This window comes from Panthera uncia, unplaced genomic scaffold (genome assembly GCF_023721935.1).
Source record: "Panthera uncia isolate 11264 unplaced genomic scaffold, Puncia_PCG_1.0 HiC_scaffold_641, whole genome shotgun sequence".
In the NCBI taxonomy this organism is placed as follows: domain Eukaryota; kingdom Metazoa; phylum Chordata; class Mammalia; order Carnivora; family Felidae; genus Panthera; species Panthera uncia.
This window is the reverse complement of record NW_026059805.1, coordinates 1-14,873: the sequence shown is the minus strand read 5'-3', so window position 1 is coordinate 14,873 and position 14,873 is coordinate 1. Positions and strand designations below refer to the sequence as shown.

The window sequence follows — 14,873 nt, the reverse complement described above, 5'->3', positions numbered from 1 at the left end:
CCGAACCTTCTGCTTCCTGCCCAGGTTTTGCATGGAGCCGTGACAGTCACAGCACTGGATTTGGAGACCGGACCCCACGCTGGAGTCCTTGGCGGCCTCTCATGTGCTGGCGGGCCAAGCATGAGGGTGCTAGAAAATGGGGAGATGGATCCCTCACTTGCAGAGTCGCAAGGATCAGATGGAATAAACTCTGGGGAAAGGGCTTTGTAAATTATGAACTGCCGTGCGAATGTCAGGTGCTGTTATTACCACTTTGTCAACACCTACACTCTCTTCCCTTCCTTAAGGCTGTGGGTTACCTTTTCTTCTATAACAAAATGACTACTGAGTAGAACTGGTCCCCTAAGAAAAGGGAAGTGGGGTGTTCATTTCTTTCTATTCTAACGTTAACAGGATGATCAGCTTTCTGGATCCTTCTCACGGATTTTTTTTTTTTTTTTTTTTTTTTTTTTTTTTTTTTTTTTTTTTTTTGCACGTGGTAGGTAATAGCATGGAAAATAGAAGTATTTTGTATGAGACAAAGAGAGACTGGGATTATTTAATCATTCAACAAAGAATGACTGTTTACTTTTCATCAAAAACAGGGCTAGAGTTTTAAGGGTAACTAAGATTGGTTTTAATCAGGTGTGGTAAGTCACACAGACACAAAGGTGACTGTCATGAAGTAACAATTTATTATATTCAAGGGCACCTGGGTGGCTCAGTTGGCTAAGTGTCCAACTTCGGCTCAGGTCATGATCTTGTGGTTTGCAAATGTGAGCCCTGCATCGGGCTCTCTGCTGTCAGCATGGAGCCTGCTTCAGATCCTCTGTCCCCCTCTCTCTCTGCCCATTTCCCACATATTCTCTCTCTCTCTTTCGAAAATAAACAAAAAAAGAATTTATTATATTCATAGATCCCTAGAAACAGGAAACATGGCACCAGGCAGAGTCACCCAAAGAGGCACCAGGGTCATCAGGAGGCAGAGAGAGTGAGGGGAAAGTGGGGGTGCGAAACTTGACTGTGGTTTCTGGGGGAACAGGTGAGGCGGGAGAAGAGGCATAGAATCGACTGATTTGAATAATTTCAGCATGCTCTGGGGCTCAGGGCTGTCCCTAGTTATCTGGTACCTAGCCCTGGGGTGATTAGGGCAGGGGGTTAGTACCCTGGAGTGTAGGAGCCAAAGAGGAGGGGTCCTGGGGTGAGTGGGCTCTGGAAGGCTAGCTCACAGACGAGTTCTTTCCCATCTCTAGAAATTGGCTAGCCCTAGGAGGGACAGTCCCTCTAGGGCCAGCAGTAACCAGAGGCTTAAGTGTCAAAATACAGAATAAAAAACATAGTACGTAGGGAAACCAGGCAAACAAGACAAAAATATGTTGGATGAAGGTCTGTGGTGCAGGGTTCTTTAAAAAGTGAGGGGCACCTGGGTGACTCAGTCGGTTAAGCGACTGGCTTTGGCTCAGGTCATGACCTCGCGGTTCGTGGGTTCAAGCCCCGTGTCGGGCTCTGTGCTGACAGCCCGGAGCCTGAAGCCTGCTTCGGATTCTGTGTCTCCCTCTCTCTCTCTGCCCCTCCCCCACTTGTGCTCGCTCGCTCTCTCTCACTCTCTCAAAAATAAATACATTTAAAAAAAGATACAAGGGAAAGAATTTGAATTGCCCATGCAGACTAGTGCTCAGTTGGCTCAGTCTACTCGGTGGGAAGGGAAATGAATCACATCAACTGTAAGTGGAGTCATGGGGTTAAATCTCTTTGATGAGTGGCCATTATGGAAATACTGCCTACAATTCATGTGAAAGGCATTAATCAAGCACCTACCTTCCGTGGGGTCTGTGCACGGAGCCCTGGGGAATATGCAGATGAATAAAATAGGATCCTTGCTCACGAGGACAGCCTGGCAAATGTGGGGTCCATGCCTGCCGAATCTCCTCTTTCGTGTCTGTGGCAGACATCACTAATTACTCACAGCCCTCTTTTCTGCCCAGTCCAGCCAGACTCACCTTAGAATCCTCCAGAGCAGAGTGCAGTGGGGGGTCAGCCACTAATCAGGGCTTTTGTCACCCTGGCTCCAGGGGCCCTCAGTCCGTGGTGGGGGGATGCTGGAGGAGAGAAAGGGGGGAAAGTCTCATCAACCCATGTTTGATGGAGACCGGAAGTGCTTTGGGAGTGTGGAAGGGGAAAAAATCACACCTGCATCCAGGGGATTGCAGCAGACATCATGGAAGTGATAGGATTTGAGTCTGGTCTTGAAGGACTTGGCTCCTGGCCTGGTGCAGGAGTGAGGGCACTGTGGCAGAAGGGCTGTTCCATGAGAGGCACGAGGCAGGAAGTGGATGTGCTTTGAGGAACAGTGGGCAGGTGGTTGGCAGTGTGGCTTGGAATGTGCTTTTTGTGGAGGCAGAGGGACGAGTGGGAGCCTTTAGCAGAGGCCCCGAATGCTGGCCTGGAATGTGCAGACTGAGTTCTGAAAAGTGGGGAAAGTCTGGCCACTTCAAGATCAGAACAGTGCCCAGAAGACAAGGCGGAACAGTGCCCAGCAGGTTGGAGCCGGGAGAGCTTGAGGAGGGGGTGGGCAGTGAAAGGCAACAAGGGTCTCACCACCTGCGAGGGATGTGGTTGTGCAAACAAGAAGACTGGTTCAGGAGGCTGTGCATCTGGAAGTCTGGAAGGATTCAGGGACCAGCTGGATGTAGGGATAGAATGAAAGTCAAAGACCACAGCTCTGTTTTGGCCTGAATGATTCAGAAAGATAATGGGGCCATGAACCACCATGTGGAACCCAGGAGGGGAGCCCGTTTGAGAAGCAGTGTAGGGGCCATGTGACCGTCAGGAATCTTTAGGACCAGGGGATGGCAAGACAGATCTGCAGCTCTGGAAAGAGCCTGGAGCCAGAGACTGTGTAGCCAGGAGACATCTTCATTAGGAGGAGAGCCAGAGCACAGGAGCCACAGACATGAGCAAGGGCAAACCTGGGGCGTGACCAGGGCCTCCTGCACCTAATATGTAGAAAGGATGGGCAGATACTCTCATGTTTAATAATAGGGGCTAACTCACAAATACGCAGGCTGGCGGAACTGAACAGAAATCCAGAAATAGACTAGATTCAAGTAAAAAGGGAACTTTCATGTATGACAAGAATGAGCCCACCATGAGGTCATGAAGGACTTTTTCCTGAATTTTGTTAAGACAATTAAGACCCATCTGCATTTTGGAGCTTGATAGAGGGGAGCAGTTGTACAACATTGTGAGTATCGTTAATGCCACTGAACCGAACGCTTCAAAGTGATTAAGGTAAATTTCATGTTATGTACAACCACAAAAAAAGAAATGAAACCGTAAAGTCACAACATATGACTGAAATGAAACCGTAAAAGAACTTACAACATGTGACTGACCTCCCTTAGAACCCTGAGGTGGAGAAAGCCTTTACAACCAAGAATCAAAACTCAGAAGCCATGAAAAGAAAGGATTGATCGTTTGACTATTTAAAAATAAAACTCTTCTGGGGCACCTGGGTGGCTCAGGTTAAGCATCCGACTTCAGCTCAGGTCATGATCTCACAGTTGGGGAGTTCAAGCCCCACATGGGGCTCTGTGCTGACAGCTCAGAACCTGGAGCCTGCTTCAGATTCTGTGTCTCCCTCTTTCTCTCTGCCCCTCCCCCGTTCATGCTCTGTCTCTCTCAAAAATAAATAAACATTAAAAAAATTAAAAGATAATAAAACAAAAAAAATTAAACTTTCTGCACAGCCACACACAGCATAAACAAAATCAAAGTACGGATGAATAACTAGCATATAGAAAACTCTTAAGTACCAAGATGAAATGTAAGACCCTAACAGAAAAAATAAGCAAAGACATGAATTCTCAGTTCATCACAAAAGAAATACAACTTGTTCCTGAGGAGATGTTCTATCTACCCTTTCTCTCTTATCTTACTGGTAAAAATCCAGGCTCGCTTTGTTGGCAAGGCTGAGAGAGACCAGCCTTCTCCCATCTCTGGCCGATCGAGGAAAGACAGCACGTCCCACGTGGAGGGAGATTTGGCAAAAACTACCAAAGTGACACACACACGTCCTTTTCAACCTGGCAACCCCGTGTCTAGACTTACGCCCTGAAGGCGCGTCTTCCCCATCATGACATCCCCGGGTTATTCATTACAGTCAACTGTGTAATCAACAAGAGATTGGCTTTACACAAATAGTTTGCAATAAGAGACTGTCTGAAGAAACTTTCATTCACTCACAGAAGGAGTACCACGTAGCAGGAAAACAGAATGGAGAAGAGTTCTGTGGCCTGGTTGTGGTGCGGAATAATCTCCAGAATATGCTAAAAGTAGGGGGGGGGGGGGGGTTGTTGTAGAGTCACGTGTGGCGTGCTACCTTTAATGTAGGAAAGGAGGGAAAATAAGAATAGAAAGATAGATAGATAGATAGACAGATAGATAGATAGATAGATAGATAGATAGAAGGTGCCTAGGTCACTCAATCGGTTGAGCACCTGACTTTTGATCTCAGCTTAGGTCTTGATCTCAGGGTTGTGAGTTCAAGCCCCACCTTGGGCTCCAGGCTGGATGTGAACACTACTTAAAAAAAAAAAAAAAAAAGATCAGGGCACCTGGGTGGCTCAGTCAGTTGAGCATCTGACTTCAGCTCAGGTCATGATCTCATGGTTTGTGAGTTCAAACCCCACCTCAGACTCGCTGCTCTCAGCACAGAGCCCACTTCAGATCCTCTGTCCTCTCTCTGACCCTCCCCTGCTTGCGCACTCTCTCAAAAATATATAAAACATTTAAAAAACGTATCTTAAAAAAGAGAGACGAATTTCATATTTCTGCAAAAAAGAAACGCTTTGAGGAAAAACCAGAAAATGACTAGAGTGGTGAACCATAGGGAACAAGAGGGAAAGATCGAATAGATAGGCATAGAAGCAAGACGTAGCTGGCTGAATCTTTTTATAAATTTCTAACTGTTGTAGCAGGTCAATGCGTACGTATTCGGAAAAGAAAATTAAATTGAAAAGCAAAACTTAGAGCTGGAATCGAATTTATTTTGAAATTAATGAATCTAATTGTGTATCAAATTAGAAGCACACAGAGAAAATAATTATGACACATTTGAATAACTTGAACTTGAAAAATAAGACTCTGGCTATATCATTACTGAACTATATTCTAAGGACCGCGGGTTGGGGTTGGGGGGTGGGGGAGGGGAACGGGGGATTGTTGTTTAATGGGTGTATCATTCGGCTCGGCTGCCATGACAAAGCACCAGAATAAGCGGCTTAAACAGCAAACATTTATTCTCTCACAGCTCTGGAGGCCTGAAGCCCAAGACTGAGATGTGGGCAGGGCTGGTTTCTTCTGAGGCCTCTCTCCTTGGCTCGCACATGGTCGTCTTCTCCCCATGTTCTCACATGGTCTCTCCCCTGTGCACGTGCTCTTGATGTCCCCGTGTCCAATTCTCCTCTGCCTTCAAGGACCCCGGTCAGATAGGGTTAAGACCCACCGTAATGGCCTCTTTTAATGAGATCCGCCCTTTGAAGGCCCTGCCTCCAAATACAGTCACATTGTGAGCTGCGGGGGTTTAGGAGTTCAACACCAGAATTTTGGAGGGACATAATTCAGCCCATAACCACGAGTGTGGGGTTTTGGTTTGGGACGTTCTGGAGCTGGACGGTGGTGATAGCAGCACAAGACTGTGAATGTACTCAATACCAGTGAACCGTATGCTAAAAAAAAAGTTAAGATGGTACATTTTGTGTTATGTATATTTTACACCATAAAAAAATAAAAATGAATATAGGAAGGGAGAAAAAATTCTCAGAGGGGCAAGAGAGTAGAGGGTGCCACTGAGCAGGTGACAGAGCTGGTGTGCAGCAACCCCGCGTGCCTGCCCCCGGCGGTGGGGCCAGGACACCAGGGCCAGGGATTCATGGCAGTAAGTCCTTACCCTTTCCATCTGTGAAATGGGTGCTGCTATCATTATTACCATGACAGGTGCCTTGCAGAGGTGGCAGGAAGGGTTTGGGCAGATACCCTGGCTGTGTGGCCCCTGTTCTTTTTTGTGATTTTCAAATACTTGCATCAGTGGCTTTCAGCCTGAATAAGGAAGCCGTGGCAGCGAGCAAGCTGTTTCTATAGCGACTGATGTCCTTCAGAGAGGGAAAACGTGGAGAGACCCTAAGAAAAGAACAAGGGGGAACGAACAACCCAGAAACGTGGCAGATAATAAAACCCAGGAGGAATGCACTGTGACCTAGTTTTCCTGCGGTTTCGTCGAGATTTCTGGCAAGTGCACCTGACTATTTCATCCTAACGCATATCTGTCATGTTAGCATCACTGAAAGCTGTAAAGTGAGGTGACAGGATGCAACACTTTACCTGGTGAAAGGCTAACACTGAAACACAACTGTGAGGATTAAGAAAGTGGGAAAACCCCAGAAAATTCCGAGCCCCATCAATCTTAGTCCCGGCCACTTGGTGGAAGATCGGGCCTGGTGAGACTTGGTGCACCTGTCCTTTTCTTTTTTCCTTGGAAACAAGGAAAGCGTCCTGGCCACACGGGCAGGCTTTGTGCACTGGCTCGTCACTTCCTGGTCGTGTGATCTTGGGCAGGTTCCTTAACCATTCTGTGCTTCAACTTGCTAAGCTGTAAAATGGGGAGAGGATTCCCACGTCGGACAGCGGTTGCAAAGAAAGGATTCAAGGGGCGGGGGCAGGGGGTGACCCCATTCAGGTCCTCGGTAAAGAGCGGCTGGTAACTCCTGTGGGGAAGTCACTGAGCTTGGGCTTTGTCAGCCTCCCGGTAACTGTGGTTCTCTCGTCTCCCTTTCCCTTCCAGTTGGCCATGGACAGAGCGAAGGGGAGAGGATGGTAGTGTCTGACTTCCACGTTTTCATCAGGGATGTGCTACAGCACGTGGATATCATGCAGAAAGACTACCCGGGGCTCCCTGTGTTCCTGCTGGGCCACTCCATGGTAAGGAGAGCACAGGAAGACCCGGCCCAGGTCAAGCTGGATCCCCAGCCTGGGGTGTGAGGTGTGATAACCCAGTGATGGAGAAGAGGCAGCCCCACCTCCCCACCCCGGATGCTCTCTGCCTTGCCGGCACATCTGCCTCTGCATGCCCTGTACTTGGAGTTCCCGGGAAATTTAGTGCTTAGGACGGACCAGGGCAGAATCCTGGAGACAGCCCCAGACAGAGCTGTCAGGGGCCCCTTCCTTCCCATCAGGGCCCAAGGCTCCAGGAGGCTGCCTGCCAGTCCTCACTGAGGACCTCTGGTGTGGGACCTCTCAGGAAACCAGTGTTTCTTCCGAGCTCTGTTGGCCCCTCAGTGCCATTTCACAGGGAGGCCCCCCAAGGGCCCTTCTCCCCACAGACCCACTTCTCAGAACGGGGCTGCCTCGTGGGTCAGTGAGAAGCACAGGGGAAGCTCCCTGACCCCGTGTTCCTGCCCCAGCTTGTACAGCACAGATGGGAACTAGGGACATAGTCTCCCCAGGGAGACAGTTCCTTAAAAGTCACCCAGAATCCTTTTAATCTTTCAAATGTGTAAAATCCTCTAAGAATCAACCAAGTGTCATCTTTAAATCCGTGGTCCTCAAATTGGTGGCCCCAAGGGCACAACCTGACACGTTGGCTGGCAGAGAACTCTGAACTGATCCAATTTGGATGTGGGGTAGAGCGGGGGACTTTTCACTCTGCAGCAGGGATGCTGCCCCTTCATCACAGCCCGTCTTGCTTCCGACATTTGTTACCTACCTGGGTTCTATAAGCATTTGCAACTTCAGCTCTTGGTTCCAGTTACCCTCAGCATCAGCAAACAACCAAGACCTCATGATTTCAGCACCATTCGTGTTCACTAAGTATTTTTCTTGGAACCTAATCTAAATTTCTGGGACCTTTACTGAACCAGGAAGAGAGGGGAAAAAAAAAAAAGTATCGTGATCTCTTCTTCTAATCAGATCACAAAAACACAGATCTCATATTAAGCCTGACGGAATGGCTGAATTGGGGGTCTGCCAGCTTTTGGCTTGAAACGAAGTAGGAATGTGTTATTTAACTTGCAGCCCACAAGCAGGAACCTTATTTATATCTCTCTGAAATGTTTGCTCTTGGAAAACCCAGAGAAAAAAACATGTGTAATAAAATAATTGCAGATCCAGTTTATCCAACATTCCATGGTGTCTATTCCAAGGTAGACCTCATCAGGGCTCCGGGCCAGGACTTAGCTCAGGATGGTGCTCCTTAGAGACATGTGTGCTGGTGAAAGCAGCCTCCGTGCATTTTCCTTTGCAGGGAGGTGCCATCACCATCCTTACGGCCGCAGAGAGACCGGGCCTCTTCTCCGGCATGGTCCTCATTTCGCCTTTGGTTCTTGCCAGTCCTGAGTCTGCAACAACTTTCAAGGTAAATGGATTTCCAGTTCTGTGCCAGTCCTGCACTTCTGGGGACCCGGAGCGTCCACTGATTAGCTAGAGTCTGGGGAGAAGGGCTGAAGTCCGTTCTTGGATGTCACGCACTACGGGGTGAAGGTGGGGACACATATCAAATGCTGTTGCCACTGGGGTTCTGGATTTTCTAAAGTCAGGTGTGGTTTTTTTCCAAGAGACAAAATTTGAAAAATGAGTTCCTGTTTGCGCATATTTTACTGGTGAGAGTTAAAAAGAGAAAAGGGGACACACGTGTTAGGAATCCAGCCAAATAACCTTTGTTAACAAGTCAAGTGCAAGGCTCAAGCTGATTTTCACTGAATATTTACCAACTTCAACCAAAAGTGCACGGTGAGTGGACTTGCAGGCAATTTGGAATTGTAACATAGAGGTGTATTCACTGTGGCTCTGCTCCAGCCCAGAGCATCTTTCCCTCTGACTCTAATGATTCATTGCTTTGTTTCATCCATCACTTTGTTTTTCTGGTCATACTGTTACACAGTGGTACACAGGTATATGTTCTTGGATTCTGGGGCTTTGACCTACTGTGACGAGGCAAGTGAGCTGACAAATACAGGTGACCCTTGAACAACGGGAATGAACTACGTGGGCCCACTTACACAGAGGTGTTTTTTCGATAAACATAACACTGTACTGTTAATATATTTTACCTTCCTTACGACTTTCTTACCAACATTATTTCTCTAGCTTACTTTATTGTAAGGATATAGCATGTAATACATAGAACATACAAGATATGTGTTAATCAACTGTTTACGTTATTGGTGAGGCTTCCCGTCAACATTAGGCTATTAGTAGTTAAGTTTTGGGCAAGTCAAAGTTACCCACGATTTTAAACTGGACGGGGGGTGCGGCGCCCCCAGCCCTCGAATTGTTCAAGGGTCAACTGTACCACCTAGAGGTAGAACAGGTGTTTTCTCTCCCTGAGAAAAGAGATGAAACCATTGTCTCAGCAGGACTGCTTGTTGGGAAGCTGGGGTGGGAATGTTATGGACCCACCTTTTGGGGGTTTAAGGAGAGCATAACTGAATGAGAGTGGAGAACCCAATCCTGTGGGTCCCAAGGAAAGGGTTGATCTCAGGTCAGCGCCTGGTGGGGCTGCTGCCTCCTGAGCCCGTTGTCGGACTCTCAAAGGGCTTGAAGGGAGGGGTGAGGGGTCACGAGGCCATGGGGGACTGGGCAGCCATCAGCCCACAGCTTAACCCTACTTTCCCTGGCCTCACAGTCAAATGACAGCAGGGCCATTTAAATAATCGCCTTAGCTCTGATGCCTGCAATATTCTCCTGAGGACCCAGGCCAGGGAGCACAGTACAGGGAATGAAACCTTATAAAAATGTTTTCAAAGTGTTGCCTCCAGCCCACAGCCAGAGATGGGTTGGGAGGTCCCGTGTACAGGCTTTTGGTTAGATACAGAAAAACGTCACCAATATGAAATGGGGACAGGCTAAGCAAGAGAGAAACCTGAAACTATCTGATAGTTTAACCAGAGAACAATGATTTACTCAATTTGCTGAAGAATAGAATTTTACTCCATCGTAAGGAAATCGCCACCCACTTACTGAAGTCAACTATGGTGAGTAAATTTCAGTGCTGTGTGAGAGGACAGCAGTGGAGGCAGAAGCCACCCCGGCGTGGAAAGAAATAAAGGTAATTCACAGAACCACAGGGAACGAACGCACAGATGGGCTACTTCCCGGTCATTTCAACACGCAAGAGGAGGCATGACCTCCTGGACAGCTCCTGCCAGGATTGTAACTCGAGGCCAAATCGCTCAAGGGTCCTTGTCCAAGTAGAATAAGCAAGATCAGGATCACAGAGGAGCTGCATCCACGTGGTGTGATCCAGGAAGATTTACTCAGTTCACTGAGTGTCAAACATGTGCTGTCCTGTGCTGTCCCAGGCGCTAGGGAGAGGTCGCGACCTTGTTCTGTGAACAGGGAACACTGAGGCTGGCGCAGGGTGAGTGACTCCCCAGGATCACACAGCTTGTGTGATTGATTTGAATCCGGGGTTGTCCATTCTCCATCTAGGATGTTTCCCCACGGAAGAAAATAGGCGTGTTCTGCCGTGGATGTTTTCCCTTAGAGACATGCTGGAGAGCGTGGGGCTTTCTGGATACAGTGCACAAGGGGGTCATGGTAGCAGGGCCCGGAGGTGGGCCACAAGGCTTCCTCTCGGAGTCACTGGCGGAGGTGGAACTTCTGGGCGAGGCCACCGCCGTGACCTCTCCGAGCCCTGTGCTAATAGATCACCTTGTCACATCAGGAGCCAGCCATCCCTGGGGGGTGCTGGTCTCCTCTTATTAACCGAGACAAATTGGATTTCTTGTTGCCCCCAGACCTAAGGACACATCCTCCCCACCATGAAATCTGTTGCTGCCCCTGGGTCTTGGGCAATTTTGGCTGACGGATTCTGTGATTCATTTGCCTACCCGCCCCCAGATGACTTGATTACCCCGCACACATCTAGTCTTGTCTGACAACCTTCCTGAAAGAGTTTAGGAGAATCTCTGTTTAAAATTTAAACATCGTTAGAATATCACATTCATATACTTCAAACTTTGAAAGATGAGGCTATGCAGCAAGCAGTCTCCTGGCCCAGGGGAGGCAGACAGCCCGAGTGTCCACCTCTGCCCACACACCCTCCATTCGTTCCTGTGTTTCACACAGATGAGAATACACCTCTCTGTGCTTTCTGTTGGCTTTGTTCTTTTGGTTTGCTTTTTTGTTTTTGTGGGTTTGGCTTTAATTTGGTTGTTTTACTTAGCGATACCTGTGTGGCTCCTTCCCCATCAGGTTTAAGGAGAAGAGCTCGGGATAGGTCCTGGGTTGGGTGAGGTCTGTGTGTTCTAACAAGTTCTCAGACACCACCCCCACCTGAGAAAACTGAGGCAGAGGAGCGGGCTTCCCAGGGCCAAGTCCTGGCCTCATGCCTCCTCTCCCAGAGCTCAGCCCGTGGACTGTTCCAAGGATTTATTTGATGGCACCAAACTCCTGCTGGAGAGATTCGCAAAAGCATCAAAGCAGGCAGCATGAGGCATCTGCGTCTTTGAGTATAGACAGGCATGTGGAAGATGACAGCCCCACCCCCTGGAATGTAAGAGCACTAGATCCCCCTGCCAGATACCCCCCCACACACACACCAGACCCTGCACACATCTGGGTCTTACCTCTGTGTTCCCTTTTCAACAAGCTGGGGTATATTTGGCCTGGAGAACAGACAAGGAGGACAGAGGCTTCTGACCCCCAAACACTGTCTGTGTTTAGAATGTGGTTGCATAAGGGAAGTAACAGCGGGAGAAATTTGGACACAACATCCAGTGTATCAGAATGAGTCTCGGCTGCTTATGAGGCCATTTCATGGGGACGGGCTCCATATCCCAGACCCTGGGGGCATTAGGGCTGGAGTCGTTCCTGGGTATAGAGGTGAAACCCTTGACTGCCCAGCTAGTAGGGTGTGTGAGCTAGAGTTGGACGTCCTCACTTGGCCTTGCCCTGGGATAGCAGGCAGCAACGTGGGACAGATCACAGAGCCATTCCCTTCTCTGGGAGCGGGGGACACCCCAAATCCCCCTGGGCAGTGCCTAGGGTCAGGACAGGGGCTCAGCCTGCCCGGAGGGTAATCTTGTAAATGATCTTCTCTGCTTCTTGCCTGGACGCTGTCCCTTGGGGTCCAGGGTCAGGGATGCAAGAACCGGTCCAATGCTTCCAGATGCTTCTACTCCCTGTCAGCCAGGGCACCTGGCCAAGTAGAGAGAAGAGGGCCGCTATGAACCTTGCACATGGTGCATGATTCGTATTGTCTCATTTCCTTTCCGTCACCACCCAGTAAGGAGAGAAAACCATTCCCAATTTACAGACAAGGAAACGAGGCCAATTGTCTTGCTCAAGGTCAGCTTGTGCCCCAGCTCAGGCCAGAGAGCAAAGCAGGATGCTCCCTTTACCCCGAAACATGCCTAAGGTCAGCTTCCCTTGACTTTAGCCCAGTTCTCATCTGTTTTTAGTCACTAGGCTCCAAAAGGCCCTTGGGGGAGTGGAGGGACTGGGGATGGAGGGAAAAAGGGCAGGAGCATGGGAAATCGCCACTCTTTCAAGCATATTTAAAGTTAGATCCAGGGACCAGGACTTGGGGCGCCTGGGTGGCGCAGTCGGTTAAGCGTCCGACTTCAGCCAGGTCACGATCTCGCGGTCTGTGAGTTCGAGCCCCGCGTCAGGCTCTGGGCTGATGGCTCGGAGCCTGGAGCCTGTTTCCGATTCTGTGTCTCCCTCTCTCTCTGCCCCTCCCCCGTTCATGCTCTGTCTCTCTCTGTCCCAAAAATAAATAAAAAACGTTGAAAAAAAAAAAAATTTTAAAGTTAGATCCAGGGACCAGGACTTAAACTGTGGTCATGAACTGGCCCATGAATCTGGCAGCTACGAGGCACCTTGGGGAGTTGTTACCTCTCTCCTGTAGGTGCCTGCGCCTGTCGTAGCTGGGGTTCAGACTTCTAAAATATTTTTTTAACGTTTATTTATTTTTGAGACAGAGAGAGACAGAGCATGAACAGGGGAGGGTCAGAGAGAGAGGGAGACACAGAATCGGAAGCAGGCTCCAGGCTCTAAACTGTCAGCACAGAGCCTGCTGCGGGGCTCGAACTCACGGACCACGAGATCATGACCTGAGCCAAAGTTGGATGCTTAACCGACTGAGCCATGGGGTTCAGACGTCTAAACACTTGGCATTCAAGGAATGAGTCATCTCCCCCCCGCCCCACATCTCTGGGGAGCCCCTGCTATGTGTCAGGCATTGGGCATTCAGCAGTGAACAGGTACTCGATCCTCCCCAGCTTGGCCTGCAGAAAAGGCACGGGACACTTTCTAGTCTTGGCGGGTCTGACGGTGCACTCCCTCCACCAAGAAATTCTGGGCCGACCCTTGCATGGGTGTCACCCTCACAAAAGACCTGGAGTTTTGGCCCCTTTTGCACAGGTCAACCTGCTGGAGCCACTTCAGAAGATAGTGATTACAATTCCCTCCCTCATGTCAAGTCTTTCACGGGCAGAAGCTTAAAAATGATCTTAGGGAGCCATTAAATCCTTTTGGATCAATAAAGGCATTTGTGCAAATCACTACTATTTAAAGTGATGGGCACTGCACTTAATCCAGGAATGCCCCAAGGGCATGTCAAGGCCCGGTGACACACTCTGGTCCCTCACTCATCAGGAGATGGGCCTCACTTCTGGGAGAGTTGTCCTTTTTTGTGGGTGCACTAACTTGGGGTTCTGGCCGTGACCGTGATGTCTGTGGCAAAGCTGCCGGTCACATACTTTTCCCGAAGTCTTCATTCTGAACAGCATCAGTAAGTGCTCTCTCTTTAGTCAACCAGCAAGGATTTGCTGAGCTTCTCCTGGGGCCAGAAAGCAGTGGGGCAGTTAGAGTTGAGCCCTGTGGGAACCAGGTTTTGGGTAACCCCCACAGCGGCCCTTAGAACTTTGTTTCATTGTCCCCATTTGAGAAATGGAGAAGCTGAGGACCACAGACTTTCTTGGTGATTCAGAACCAGAGTTCGAATCCAAATTTGCCTGGCTTCCAGTCTCCTGTTTCCAGGGCTGGGGTCTGGTAACTTTGTGCCCATTATCTGTTGGTCGGGCCCCCCCCCCCCCCCCCAGTTATCCTCCAGTGATGAGACTTGGGGTCCCTGCTAAACCAGCACCACTGGGGGCTCTAAGGTGGCACAAACCCGATTTCACCTGCGAGGGTCATTTTGTGGCGGGGAGCGGGGGGGGGGGGGGGTCTCACGTCAAGGAAGGTCGTCTGCAGTTGCCCCTCCCCTGAGCTGGATCCGAGGCTCTCTCCACACTCCCGCAGGGTTATCCGAAGAGCGTGGTTGAAATGGCAACGAGAGTGATATTCTCTTCGATTTCCACTTCCTTTTGGGTGAGCCGCACCCCTCCCCGGCACCTCTGTCGGCTTCCTTTGCCTACCCTTGGAAGCAGGTGTGGGGCTCTCCCGGCTGACGGTGGAGGCTTAGGGAGCTCATGGTGGGAAGCAGCAGCAGCCTGGACAAAATTGATCCTCAGGGAGTGGGGTCTCTCAGGCTCTTTCCACCCCGACTGTCCTTACTCCGTGACCCTCCCTTACCTCATACGCCCTGCTCAGCCCTCCTGGCTTCCTGCATCACCACAGTCAACCCACTGCCCCTGCTTATTAGTTCTTTCTGCCCCACCTCACACTTTCCTCCCCCCCATTAGCCATTAGGCTAATGAAATAAACAACCCCTAAAAGAACAGCAGGGAAAGGGCATACCTTTTGCAACTGCTCAAAGCATCCTGCCCCTGCATCCTTCTCGGATGCCGGAGGGCAGGGGTGGGGGGAGGAAGAGGCTAAAGCACCTGATTCTTTTGGTTTTTGTGTTTTTTTTTAAGCCATAGTATCGTCATCAAAAGATTTGCCTCTACCCA

The 14,873-nt window shown here is 49.5% G+C and overlaps 1 long non-coding RNA gene across 1 annotated transcript; it reads left to right on the top strand.

Moving 5' to 3' along the window:
* The first annotated feature begins 445 nt into the window (after positions 1–445).
* On the top strand, positions 446–8,455 carry LOC125918285 (uncharacterized). The gene is made up of 2 exons (XR_007456414.1): positions 446–6,957; positions 8,279–8,455. It is a non-coding gene; the product is annotated as an uncharacterized LOC125918285 (long non-coding RNA).
* The last annotated feature ends 6,418 nt before the right edge of the window (positions 8,456–14,873 follow it).